We start from the raw sequence: 15,103 nt of genomic DNA, 5'->3' as shown, positions 1-15,103 counted from the left end.
TTCTGGAATTCTACTGGAGCTGATTTTGATATATTAAACCTTTTTTTGGGTTTTTTTCTAATATGTTTTCAGCAAAGCTTATGATTATAAAATCGTATTAATTTTTATTGTTGCTAACTGCATATGATCATGTTGTTTGAAAACTGCATTCAGATTATTCAACTTATAATTAGGGTGTTTAACCTATTTTATCTATTTTGAGCAAATGTGTTTTATTTTATTTTTATATTTTTATTTTTTTTTGAGACTGAGTCTCGCTCTGTCACCCAGGCTGTAGTGCAGTGGTGCGATCTCGGCTCACTGCAAGCTCCACCTCTCGGGTTCACGCCATTCTCCTGCCTCAGCCTCCCGAGTAGCTGGGACTACAGGCGCCCGCCCTCATGCCCAGCTAATTTTTTTTTTGTATTTTTAGTAGAGACGGGGTTTCACCATGTTAGCCAGGATGGTCTTGATCTCCTGACCTCGTGATCTGCCCGCCTCAGCCTCCCAAAGTGCTGGGATTACAGGTGTGAGCCACCGTGCCCAGCCGTTTTATTTTATTTCTACATGTTTGCTTATTCTGTTTTTTGTGTGCTTTCTTGTTGATTCATTTCTTTTACTGAAGTGTGTTTTCGGACTGTGGATTTTACACATCCTTATTAAAACTATACTTTGAAGATGTGTTTGTAAAATAATATTTAAGCTAATTGTCAAGATTAAGAAAACGCAGGCAAATTAACTAATTTTTAAGAGTGTGGGCTACAATACAATAGTAGGTCATAAAACCAACTTAGAACAGTGTGTCTCAAGCCCTTTTTAGCTGTGGTGCACATTAAAAACTCATTTTACCTAACAATCAAGTATGTGTGTGTGTGTGTGTGTGTGTGTGTGTATGTGTGTGTATATGACTATAAAATAAGATGTTGAATAAAAAAGATGTTTGTGCTGGATAGTAATACAAAATTAAAAAGAGTTTTGTATTATGAGTTATAGTCAGAAAAATTTGAAGAATGTTGATTCTTTTCTCTATAAAAATTGACAAAGTTAATATGTTCTGTTTTTGTCAGTATTCCCCTGCCAACATCCTAATTTTTATTACTAGAAATAGGCGATTTTAGATAGGATGAATATTACTAACATATTATTTATATTAGATGCATATTTCAATGTTGTCATCTGTATTATTTTTTGTGACAATATTAATATCAAATGTATATTCTTGTTTTATTTAATTGTTTTAAATGCTTACCACCAGTTCTTTGTAACCATAATAACCCTGTTATTGAATTTTTAAATTAGATTTTTCATCAGGCTGGCTATAGAATTTCTCTGAGTAATTTCTTGAGGAAGGTTTTATTATTTTAATATAATTAAACCTAGGAACTGGAGAAGTATGAATTGAGCAACTGTTAAAATTCCTGAATATATATATACATATATGTATATATTTGTGTGTGTGTGTGTGTGTATTTGTAATCAATCTAAGGTGTAAAAGGTTTTGGGTCTTGCTAGCATGCATTTCAAAACTTAATAGACTGAAATGCTTTTTAAAATAACTGTTAGTTAACAAATATTTTAGAAATACCAATTATTGGCTAGAAATTATTGTAGGCTCTGGGAATGCCAAAAGAATATGACATCTGACTATAAATCGTTAACAAAAATATATGGGATGGAATTCATGTGCAGACCTTAATACAATAATAATGAAGAGGATGATATTAGTTAAATATTTTCAAGTACTTAACGTGTGCACCTCATGCTATTCTGAGTTCTTTAGGAGTATTAAAATCATTTAGGAGTTAGAGAAACTAAAATTCAGGTGCTAATATTATCCCCATTTTACATTGATGAAATGGAGGCACAGACAGTTAAGTAATTTACTTAAGTAGACAGTAGAAGAACTAGGACTTGATACCAGGTGGTTTACTTTCAGATCTATATTTTAATTGATATTGAATATAATGTAATAAGGTTGAGTTTTAGAATTATTTTAGAATTTATTTCTACACATTTTTAATTAATAAAAATTTTAACAGGTGTCTTTTAATTCTAAATAGTGGATTGAGCTAACAGAGATGCCACCTACTACAAATATTTATAAATGCTGATTAAAACATGACCAAAAAGCAAAGCATCTAAGCTTAAAATGAAAAACAGGGAGAAATTTTCACAAATTGGAAACACACAGAAAATTTAAAACCAAACAAGTGCTAAAGTTGGAAGTGTGGTGTCTCTGCAGGAGTGTTGCACAGAACATAACTGAAGCCCTGGAAAGGCTACCATTTTATGATAACAAATGAGGAGAAAAACTTCCCACCAGTCAAAGTAAAGCTGTAGAGAGTGTGACTTTTGGGCTCTGAACAAAAAAAAGACAGCAGTTGCCCATGAGGAACTGGTGTGGTGCAGGAATCACAGGAGGTGACATTAAGGTAAATCTGGTACTGAGCAGGAGAATACCTGAGAGCTCCTTGCAGAAGCAAACACAAAATCCATGGTAGGGATGCTCCCAGGACAGGGAACACAGGGACTACACGGTGAAACACCCCACAGTGAAACTAAGTTTACAATAAATATTGCTAATCAAATACTACACCACAAACTGGAGGATTAGCAATCCAAGAATTTCAGATAATAAAACAATAGAAAGGGCTCTAAAAACTTACGTTTAAAATAATTCTGAAGATACAAAAAATATAGATCACAATAAAACTTACTATTTAAAAATCTCAGGGTAGAAAAAAATGACAAAACTTTATGAAATGAAAATAAATATACACATTTTATGATCTACAAAATATTGAGTACCTGTGATGTGTGCAGCATTTTTTAAGTGTGCTGGGAAATATAACCAGGGGGAAGGTTTGATATTGAAGCAAACCCCTGAGAAGAGCGCAAGTGAGTGGTGCAGAGATCTTGGGAAAGAAAGAGATTTGTAGGCAAAGGGAAGTATGTGGGAGAAGAGTAGTTGGTGTGTTCATGGAACAACAAGTAAGTCTGTGGGCTCTGAGTGGACTGAGGGGCAGAGCAGTGGAATAAAAAGTCATAGAAGTAGCTGAGGGTGACAGTGGGGCGTGGAGGTGTTTTAGGGCCTTTGAGACTGAATGGACCTTCAGTTTTACTTGAAGTGAAATGGGAAGCTATTGGAGGGTTTTGAGTAGGCGTTACATGAGCTGAAAAGTATCTTTACCAGGAATATTGTGGCCACTGCTTGGAGAATAAACTGTAGGAAGAAAAATGTCAAAATAAATCAATAAGGAGCCTACTACAAATATTTAGGAACTAAATGATGATGGTTTGAACCAGGGTGTAGCAGTGGAAGTAGAGAGAAATAACCAGGCTCTGTGTATATTTTTAAGGTACAGCCAGCATTTGCCTGTAGATTTGATGTAGGTGTTAGAGAAAGAGAGTGCAGGATGATTAAGCCTATGTAAATATAATAAGAATCCTAGAAGAGGAGACTAGAAAACGGGGGGAAGAAACAATATTCAGAACAATTATAGCTAAGAGCTTTCCAGTATAAATAACAAATATCAATCCTTAGGTAAAAGAAGCATACAAAGTCCTGAAGGGATATAAAAATCCAGGTAGTGACACTATAGAACATCAAAACAAAGAGATTACCATTTCAGCAATCAAAGAAGAAAGGCAATTAAATAACAAAGGATTGACAATTAAGCTGAGAACAGATTTCCAGGAGCAAAATAGATGCCTGACAATCATGGAATAATATCTTCGTAGAGATTGAATAACTGTCAATCTGGATTCAGTGCATGACCAAAGAAATAGGGTGAAATAAAGATATTTCTCAGACACAAATGATTGAGAAAATAGTCCACTCAGTGAACTTCACTGAAACAAACTGCTAAAGAATATACTTCAGGAAAAAGGTCTAGAATATCAGAAGCCAGAACTTACTCATAAATATGAGGTTAAAACTAAATAAGCTCTAACTGAAATAACACCAATAGCAAATAATGTGGGATAATTAAAAACAAGATATCATCTTGAGAAAATGCTTTAAGGAGAAGCATAAACTGTAATCACTGAGTAGAAGAAAGGCAAAAAATGAAAATAAGAGCAAATATTCACATAAATATAAACATAATTAATGTAAATAGAAAACAAACATAATGAAGAGGATCAACAAGCCAAAGCTTGATTCTTGAAAGGATGAATAAATTCGATGAACTCTTGGCAAGAATTATCAATAAAGAGAGAAAAGGCCCAAATAACCAATATCAGGAATTAGCCATTTCTATAGACATAAGATCATGAGAGCTTATAATAAGTTGTGCCAAAATTTTTGAATGTGCAGATAAAATGGGTGAATTACTAGGAAAACTTAACCCTATTAAATTGATGAAACACATAATTTGAATAGTCTAATAATTATTAAAGAACTTGAATTCACAGTTAAAATATGTTCCACAAAACATTCCAGGTACAATGTAATTTTCCTGGTGAAATTTACCATACATTTAGGGAGGAAATAACATCAATCTTACACCAACTTTTTCAGAGAATAGAAAAGACTGGAATCTTACAGCTGCTGAAATATTAAAGGTACTAACTTGATCCTGGTTTTATCAAATGTGAATTCTACAATTTTCTACAAATATAAATGCTAAAATTCTATAATTGTCTATGATGTTGGTTTTAATGGATTGTAGAGTTATGAAAAAGTTTTTGTAAATTATAAATAATAAAAACAAATTCCAATCAGCCTTACCAGAGGAAAGCCTCTATCTTAGCGATGAGAAATCTTATTAATATTTCAAAATCATTGTCACTTTAACAGGTGATCAAAGAGCATGCAGTTGAAAAAAAAGATAAAAGTACTATAGAGATGTGTGATAAAGCACTTAAGAAAAACTTTTGATATGTGATATGGTTACGTTCTGTGTCCCCACCCAAATCTCACCTTCAATTGTAATAATTCCCACATGTGAAGGGCAGGACCACGTGGAAATAATTGAGTCATGGGGGGCAGTTTCCCCCATGCTATTCTTGTGATAGTGAGTAAGTTCTCAAGACATCTAATGGTTTTATAAGGGGCATCCCCCTTTGCTCTGCTCTCATTCTTTCTCCTGCCACTCCGTGAAGAGGTGCCTTCTGCCATGATTGTAAGTTTCCTGAGGCCTCCCCAGCCATGCAGAACTGTGAGTCAATTAAACCTTTTTTCTTTATAAATTACCCAGTCTCAGGTATTTATTCATAGCAGCCTTAGAAAGAACTAAAACAACATGTTTTCTAGATTTTTGTCATGTATTTGATATTTATCAATTTTTCAAAATTTGTACTATTTTATGATTTATTTTCCCATTTGAAATACACATTTACTTTGCACCTAATTTTGGATTTGTTACTTTTCATTCTCTTTCTTAAGGAGAATATGCCTCAGATGACACAAAACTGGATCCACTTCTGTTCATGGCATTTTTGACAGTTATTCAAGGATGTATGTAAAATATGAAGCATTGAGCCAGGTACTTTGAAAGCAATAAATAAATACTAATGTTCTTGTTGTTATAACATCCTTGGAAAGTGGTTTCTCCAAACGTTACAATCTGTGGAGTGGATTTTTATGTCATACTTACACGTTAGAAAAAAAATGGCCCCTATTAAGAGATTGAATGGGCTACTTGTTCAACTGAGAGCTCCAGGTGATCCAGCAGCACAGAAATTGCCTGGCTACTTGGCAGTAACAATATAGAAAGGTTTTTAGTTCAGATAGGAGGTTGAACTAACTTATCTTTCATGTCACTTTCAACACTATAATGTCATTGTGATGTGCTTATGATTACACCTTCTTTTCTTGGTCCGAAGAAATCATTTCTGATAACAGGATTCTGAGCCCGAGGCCAGGATTTTGGAACTGATGAGAGAAGTCAGGCCTCGACCTCTGCGTGCAGGCCTGGAAGGACAGCTTTGGGATGGGCTTGAACTGTGTCATGAGAAGATTGAAATGCCTGATTCAAGATTTGCTTAAAATTCTGTGAAGTGCGCATATCAATTCTAACTCTATCAGAACGGATTCAATCACTCCTTAAATAACACTCTGTGGCAGTATTTAATTTTTTCAGCTAAATATATATCTAGCAAATTATGGAGGCATTTTGCATATATTCGTAAGTCACAAGCCTGTGAGATGTGCACAAGTCACCCTGAACCTGAGCCCCTAGTTTTCATGCAACTGTTCTTTTTCCTCCCCTAGGTACCTGACACCAAGATAAATGCTTTTTACAGGATAATGAATTTCTGTCATTCCACAGGCAGTTAGTTTGATCAGAAATTAAAGTTAAATATAGGTTCAAAGGGGAAAAAAAGGCAATATTTAACTTTGGAAGGATACATTTGCCTTTTAGCAGTCTGGAAAATGGCAAAGGATTACTGCATCATTTCCTTTTGCAGAAAACAATTGCTCCTCAAAAGAAGGTTGGACATTGCTTTGTTTTTATAGGTTTGGGTCATTTATTTCCTTTCTTTGGCTTTTTCTGTGTTTCTTCTTTGATTAACATACGTTTGGTAAATCTCCTATCTGAATACAGAGCTGCGATGAAACGTGCATGTGTGTTTGACATTGTTTATACTGGAAACCTATGAGAGGCAAATATATAAGGGAGAAAAAAAATGGAAATATCTCACTGTAGAAGTGAGACTCCTGGCAACCCAAAGGATATTTTCCATATACTCTAGTGGAAATAGGGCCTTTTATTCCCAGTGTGTATTTCCCACATCATAAAAGTAAAAATTCCTTCTTTGTCAGGCTCACTTTATGACTGGTCCTCTGACTGTGTCCACACAAATCTAGAACAGCTCGTAGATTCATAGAGTCACGAAAAGATCTGTCAAATTGCATAAAACATTCTGACTGGCAATTTGACAGAAACCTGATTGGATAACTTTGCATAGTGGGAAGCATTGTGGTTTGTCTTTATCATCCTCAGTTTCTTATAGTTGTCATTTTTTAAGATAAAATTCTCCCATTTGTCAAATTTACTAAGGCATTTTGGTGTCCTAATCACTGTGCTAGGCATGAGGAAAGATCTAAAGATGTAAAGGATTTAATTTCTTTTCTCAGGGTGTTCACCTCAGTGAGACAGAGGCACAAACAACTATTATATACAGTGTGAGGAAGGCAGGTGGGGCCAGGGTGCTAGGGGAGCATACTTCAAACTAGCTGAGACACACTGGACAGCATGGAAGGAAATCACATCGTGGGTATATCTCTGTGAAAAATACAGCTTAACTTTTTTCTATAACTTGACAATTTCTTATTTCCGTTAGGGGCTGATGAAAAACTAATTGCAGTCAATCTGTGGATCACACTCTAACATTTTCCCCGAATCTCATTACATTTCAGGAAGTTTATTTATTTATTTATTTATTCATTAATTTATTTATTTTTGAGACGGAGTCTCACTCTGTTGCCCAAGCCAGAGTGCAGTGGCGCGATCTCGGCTCACTGCAAGCTCCACCTCCCGGGTTCACGCCATTTTCCTGCCTCAGCCTCCCGAGTAGCTGGGACCACAGGCGCCCACCACCACGCTCGGCTAATTTTTTGTATTTTTTAGTAGAGACGGGGTTTCACCGTGTTAGCCAGGATGGTCTCTATCTCCTGACCTCGTGATCTGCCCACCTCAGCCTCCCAAAGTGCTGGGATTACAGGCATAAGCCACCGCACCTGGCCAGAAGTTAATTTTTTAACAACATATTAGGATGGAACCCATTGGGTCCTCTTTGTCAGTGATCATGCTAGCATCCTCTGAGACCCCTATTGTCCCATCCGTTGCTTTGTCAGTGTACACAGGAGTCCCTGGAGGCATCACTTGTTTCCATATTAGCTTTGCCATATTCCAGTCATTCTTGGGGGCATGCATGTCATTCTCCTATACCTTAAGGGCCTGTGAGGTTCTCTAAGGCCCTTTCTATCTGTATGTATCTATGTATGATGGAGTGATTTCTCCTCTGGAGTTCTGCCTCATTCCTGAGGATGCGCCCAGGAGGAGGGCCCAATGCCCCCTCCATAGCACATGCTGCCTCCCAGAGTTCATTATGGTCTTGTCCCTGTGACACACATAAAAACACCTCTGTGGCTGTCCTTTAGTCTCTGCCTTCCCTTTCAGTGGCATACCCTTGAGGGTGAAAGCTAGCACAGGCCAAGTTGTTCTTATGATATTTTTGTCAGTTTGTTGTCTAAGCTATATACCCTTTGTATTTTCCCAAGTACCTGAACCTCTAATGCACAAAAATCAAGGGAGAGACTCTCTCTGCTTGTGAGACTGTCACATTCATTTTCTAAATCCTTGAACACAGAAAGCCTGACTGCTGGAATGGGGAGAAATGCCAAATGGAAAGAAAAAAAAAAAAAGAAAATCTGGAAAAATATTTAATTATTGCTTTATGATATTATCTTACCTCAACATTTGTTTTTAGTAGACTATAGTTTTAGACACACCAAGTTGGAAATCATTTCAAGAGATTAATTATGAAAGCCTCCCACCAAATGTAGGGATCATCTATCCACATGGACAAAGAGCTATCTAGGGAGTTCAAGGTGTTTTCTTGGCTGGTAAGTTTTTATGTTGGGATCCAGGCTTTCCTGTTCATGAAGGTTTAGTGCAATACTGCACATTGCTGCCTGATTGAACTTTAAATAAATCTCTTCATATAATTCCTCTGCTCAAAAATGTTCCTTTGTCCTCATTTATTATGCCTTCTCAGGACCTCATTATCTTACTTGGATGAGTACAAAAAGTTTGGAATTGATTCTCTAGTTTCTACTCTTTTCTTGTCTAGCCCGTTGTAAACTCTGCTACTAGATTAAGCTGTCTACTTTTATCCTGGCATTCAAGGCTTCCCATGGAGCCCACCATGGTTTAGTCCCTGTGCTGTGAAGGATGAACTAAGTGATCTGGGGTGTTGAAACCCCATCCATTCTAAAGAGAGAACTGACTCTTTATACCTCCTTGGAGATAACCAGTAAGCCTTTGGAATATTTTGCCTGATGAGAGTGTCTTTATATACCTGAAGCCTTGAGATACGCCAGATAGTCTATGCTAACGATGTGATTTATGGTGGCTGCCTTGGACCATGCTGTATCAGTTGCACGCCTGGAGGGGCTGGAGACTAAGTAACTAAGTAGGCAGCCATGCAGACGCTCCATGCCTACATGACTGACTCCCAATAAAAACCATGGACATTGAGGCTTGGGTGGGCTTCTCTGGCTGGCCATACTCTATACCTGTTGTCACTCATTATTGCTGAGAGAATTAAGTGCTGTTGGTAGGAGTCCATTGGGAGTGTACAACTGGAAGCTTGAATGTAGTCTCTACTGGACTGTGCCCCATGCACTTTTTTACCTTTGTTGATTTTATTCGGTAACACTTTGTAATAAACTGAAATCATGAGTATGTCAAAGAAAAGAGTCAAACTCTGTAAAATATTTGAAGAGATTTATTCTGAGCCAAATGTGAATGACCATGGCCCATGACATAGCCTTCAGGAGGTCCTGAGAACATGTGCCCAAGGTAGTTGGGATGTAGCTTTGTTTTAGGGAAGCATGAGACATCAATATATTGAGAAATATATTGTTTTGGACCAGAAAGGTGAGACAATCCTAAGCAGGGGAGCTTCCAGGCTATAGGTAAATTTAAACGTTTTCTGGTTTACAATTTATTGAGTTTGTCTAAAGGCCTGGAATTAAGAGAAGGGAAATGTTCAGGTTAAGATAAAAGACTGTGGAAGCCAAGGTTCTTTTGAAGTCTCATAATGGCTGCCCTTAGAGACATTAGATGACAAATGTTTCCCATTCAGACCTTTAAAAGGTACTAGACTTTTAGTTAATCTCTTCAGGATTGGGAGGGCCTGAAAGAAAAAGATCTAGCTATTTAAATAGAGATTCTTTACAGATGCACATTTGCTCCCACAAAGGATGGGTTTGCAGGACCATTTCAAAATATGACAAAGAAACATGTTTTGGGGTAAAATATTTTGATTTTCTTCTTTGTCATGTTATGTTATGCCAGAGTCAGATTGGAAAATAAGTCATAATATAAAAATTTAAATAAAACCCATCTGATGAGAATTTATGGTTTGTAGGGCATAACTCCCCAGACCCCTGAGATAGGAATTTGGGCAACATAAGAAAGTCAGAGCTTAGCAAATTTCTGAGTTACGTGAGTCCTTTTCGAAAACAAAGAAAACCTGAGAGTGATTGGGTATGGCATGACTTTCACATCTTTCTCAATATACCAAACTTTTCATTCATATATAATGGTTTCCTTTTAGGCATGCTTGTTCTGGGCTTTCCTATGTCCAGGTATTTGTTTATCCTGTCTTTTCTCCATAGAAAGAAACAGTTGAATGAATGAAGGCAAAAGGATCACAAAATGGCTTATTTCAAATCCTCAGCTGCTCTACCTACTTCGACTTTTGAAATATTATTTTTAATATTTTTGTAGAGATGGGAATCTCACTACATTCCCCAGGTTGCTCTCAAACTCCTGGTCTCAAGCAATCCTCCTGCTTCGGCCTCCCAAAATGTTGGGAATATAGGTGTGAGCCACCGTGCCTGGCCTGAATTATTATTAAGATATATTCTCTCATGGGCTTGATGTTCAGAGATCAGTTTAAATATTAATATAAGGTGTCCTGGCCATGCTCCCAAACCTCCAGCAATTTCTCTACAACTCTTTGAATCTAAAATATTTTCCTGATTTTCTTTTTGTACAATTTATCACCTGAATCAATTGTTTGTAACTTCCAGTTGTTTTGCCTTTCCGATTGGCAAACAGCGTACTTCTGACCCCATGAGGAAGTTTTTCATCCTTATTTCAGATCCACACACATAACAACTGTTTTTAAATGCTAGAAGGTTGAGACAATTTGAAGAGGGCTAAAGTCTCAGACCTAGAAACCTGTATGTCTATACAAATCTGAGGCCTGCATTTGTTATTCCTCTGGGCAACAAAACACATGCATACATCTCTGTATAGATACTTTCTGGTGAAGAGAATCTTAAGTATTCCCTATACAACTATGAATAATTGAGACTGAAAATTTTTATGCTTTATTAAAATGTATTTTCATAGGAAAGATGCATAATCTTCTCTTAAAGGAAATCCCAATTGTTACAAACAAGATATAATAACAACAGATCAAAGGCAAACAAGTAAATAATTTACATTTCTAAGTAGCAGAGCCTGGAAATATGCAGGTTTACATTAGAAATCCTTCAAGATCTCATATAAGAAAACTGCATAAATTATCATTGGCTTTGTAGAAGCAGATGCATGATGTCATGACAGCATTAAAGACAAAAGAGGAGTAAGTTGGCCTCTACTGCTGAGGTCTGGGTAAAACAGGAGTATTGTCTTGTGGGCACCTGCACTTTAGTTAATGCTGCAAGCAGCTTTCCATTGTTGTAGGCCAGCCTTTGTCTATACAGGGTAATCAGGGATCAGGTGGAAACTGGAAGCAATCAGGTGAAAATGCTTCTGGTTATAAATGACAATGCAGGCCAGGCGCAGTGGCTCACGCCTGTAATCCCAGCACTTTGGGAGGCCGAAGCGGGCTGATCACGAGGTCAGGAGCTCGAGACCATCCTGGCTAACACGGTGAAACCCCATCTCTACTACAAAAAATACAAAAAAATTAGCCGGGCATGGAGGGCGCCTGTGGTCCCAGCTACTTGGGAGGCTGAGGCAGGAGAATGGTGTGAACCTGGGAGGCAGAGCTTGCAGTGAGCCGAGATCGTGACACTGCACTCCAGCCTGGGTGACAGAGCAAGACTCCTTCTCAAAAAAAAAAAAAAAAAAAAAGGCAATGCAAACTTAAATGTAAATCTCAGAGGCCTAACCTTGGAATTTAGAATAAAAAGTTTCTTAATATTCTCTCCCATGGAGTGGTATTTCTATGATATCAACTCTCCTTGCTAACTTACATTACCTGGGAAGAAGAGTTTTTTTTTTTTTTTTTTTCTTACAAAAATCCCATTTCTTCCCTCAACACTTGCCTAAAAGTTTGAAACCTGTGTGGTAGTTTTGTCTCCAGGAGTCAGGAGGTCTATTTTGGAGACTGAGTGCTACCATCCAGATGGTAGATGGTACATCACGAGCTGGATGTGGACTTAGGCAAGTAATTAAAATATTGAACCTCAGTGTCCTCATCAATAAAAGGGGGATAATAACTGCCCTGCCTGCTTCACAGAGATATTGTGAAAATCAGCTAGAAGCATGAATATGAAATGCTCTGACACTAAGCTACATAGAAATGTAAGGTTTATCTTTTCTATTCTTTTATTCTTTTAAAATCCTCACCAAATATCTTCATCACCTGGTGAAAACAGCGGTGTATTCATGAGATACAATATGAAGATGCTTTTCATAAATTTGAGCCAGCTCTGCCCGTCTGCTGACCTACTATGCTTGTGCTGTTTGCAGACAGGAACTGTGCTGTCTTGGCAAAACCAGAGGTGTCTGGCCAAGACTGGCCACTGCCTGAGGAAGGCAGAGAAGATCTCTCAGAGGAATTCCAGTTCACAGGATTCAAATAGCATTTAGCCTAGAGCCCTGAAAGTGGTTCTTCTTACAGAGCATTTTGCTTTCATGGGCTTGACTCAACTATTTTGTTTTTCTATTTTTATATTCTTCTTCCAAATAACATTAATTTTGACAGATCAAAGCTGGAAAGAAATAACAGCTATGAGACCAAAGAGAAGACATTTTTTTTCTGATTGGAGGTAAAGTATATGTATGAGGTAATACAAAGAGGAAAAGACTTAGGGCTTTCCTCAAGAAGTTAATGGCCTAGTTTTGAAAGAAATGTGCACCTAAACAAGAGGTGAAGTTAGGGGAAGAGGTAGGCAGAAGAAACACAAAGCAGGCTGTTGTATGGTGCTGGGGGAGAGACACTGGAAAGGCTTATGGACAAAGAAGATCGAACAAAGGAATACTGAAGATTATTCCAGAATGTCTAATATAAATGCAAAAGTCCAGAATTCCTCTAAGGGGAAATTTCTACTCTATAGAAAACTTGGTGAAGTAAAGGCAATAGTTAAAAAAAAAAAAACGAAGAGAGAGAGAGAGACCCAACTGAGTTTCTCTCTTGAATTGTGGAGAGGAAGCAAACAGGCAAGGGCTTTCCAAAAACAGACTCCCTGGATGGGCAGAGATAGAGACAGTGAGGGATGGGGGGCGGTCTCATTCCTGGGACCACTGCTAACAGTAAGCTTTGTTGTATTGTTTTTATAAAGAACTGTTTCTGCTTTCTTATACAAATAACCTCTTTTGATCACCTTGAGCTACACATGACTTTATCACTGAGCATCATGCATGTATGAATGTAAAGTGCATGTGGTGTGCGTGCATATACATGTGCATGCTTAGGGTGGCACAGGAAGAGGTGGTAATTTAAAAATTCCATTTGCAAAACAATGTGCTATTCAGTATCAACAAATAACAAGCGCAAATTGTGTACTAGATGTAGCAATAGGGTCTAGGGTATAGTAATGTTCGATTCAGATATGATCTGTATCTCCATTGAGTTTATAATCTAGATTATAGGAGGGGTAAATTCTAGGAGATATGGCTTTTGGGGGGCTGTTTTATTCTTTTCATAGCATATTGGAAATTGTCTGGTGGCTAAGCTAAAAGTTACATTTTCATAAAAAATAATCCCATTTCTTTGCAATGAGATAGAGCATTAAGAATTTAGGTGAAGTCATAAACGTGATCAGCACAGCAAGCTGCACCAAGGCGCATAGTAATTGAGGCCACAGGGAAAGCTTAAAATGCCATTGATTTATTGTGCACACAGGCATCCCAAGCCTCTGATATGATAAGAAAGCAAAGTGGAGGCAGGCTGTAAGATGATGAGGCAAATCACATTCCGTGGGAGCTCCTCAGAGCTCCTCAGAGACTGTGATCTGAACTTCTACAGCTGCTTAGCGTTAGGGAGTTTGGTGAAATGTGGATTTGGATAAGGATGGGAATACAGGGGAGAGGGATAAGGGCCTGGAGAGACTCATGAAAACTTTCTCCCACCAGCGGTTGCATGAAGTCTGACATAGTAGATTTTCCAGCTCTGTGGTCAGGTGAGGTGGGTGTCTCTTGGTCAAATTGTCCCTTTATAGCATGGAGGTATGTGTTGTCTAGGCTGGAGGGGAGCAGGTGCTTGGCTGATTTTAGGTGTAATCACAGAGATGGAGAGAGAAAACTGAAACAAAATTCAGGTACCAGGGGGCCTTCCATTTAATAGTCCCAGAGGGATTCAGGCACCATGGGCCCAGGGCCATGACAGTTAGAGCTGTGAGTTTTATAACTTCCTGTGTTAGTCATCTTGTGTTGTCCCCTTTACATTTCCTTCTAGTCATTGGCAATAAAACTCTTGTAATGAGGAAGTGTATTTTTCTTCAGAGGCAACAGGATATTAAATCACCTCTGCAGCCATGGTTTTTTCCTCCTCCCTGTTGTGGGGGGAGAAAGAAATGAGAGAGTAGTGACTACTTTGAGAAGATGGGAAATTGGGTTGTATTCTCAGGCTTTTTGCATAGAAGAATTTGAACTGGACACTGTCTCTGAGCTGAGCCTGTGTGAAAACCCTGAAGCTAGTCTTGCACTTGATTCCAAATGACATTTTCTTTTTTCTGTAATACTTTTGCATGCTTGTATACTTTTCATTTTCCATTTGCCTGTCCCTCCCAACTCACCCAGCTTCCTCCTCTGCTTTTCTCTGTCCTGTCCTATACGCTGAGTGGGCTGACACCTCAGATGATCACACCTCCTTTGCTGCCTGGATTTCAGTGAGGCTTAGCTTATGGAAGGCAGTCGTTAAGAAATTGGAGAGTGGGACAATGAAGAGGTGTTCACTCCGCACTTCTTTTCTATGCTGGACACATTCTGTGGCAGAGCATGTCCCTCTGGGAATACGTCTTCTGCCGGGCAGCCCTTCTCCAAGATTCCCATGTTCACTGGGCTTTGTTAGTACTATTTCCTTGCCTTGCCTTTCTAAGCCTAAGGTGGCGGTGGCTTTTGATTCTTGATAGTTTCTATGTTCTCCACCATTTTTGCTGACTTGTCTAATGTTGCTCATGCCTCTGTAGATAATCCATTCCTTGAAG

The sequence above is a fragment of the Pongo abelii genome, chromosome 9, assembly GCF_028885655.2.
Source record: "Pongo abelii isolate AG06213 chromosome 9, NHGRI_mPonAbe1-v2.0_pri, whole genome shotgun sequence".
In the NCBI taxonomy this organism is placed as follows: Eukaryota; Metazoa; Chordata; class Mammalia; order Primates; family Hominidae; genus Pongo; species Pongo abelii.
Note: the sequence above shows the minus strand (reverse complement) of the source record.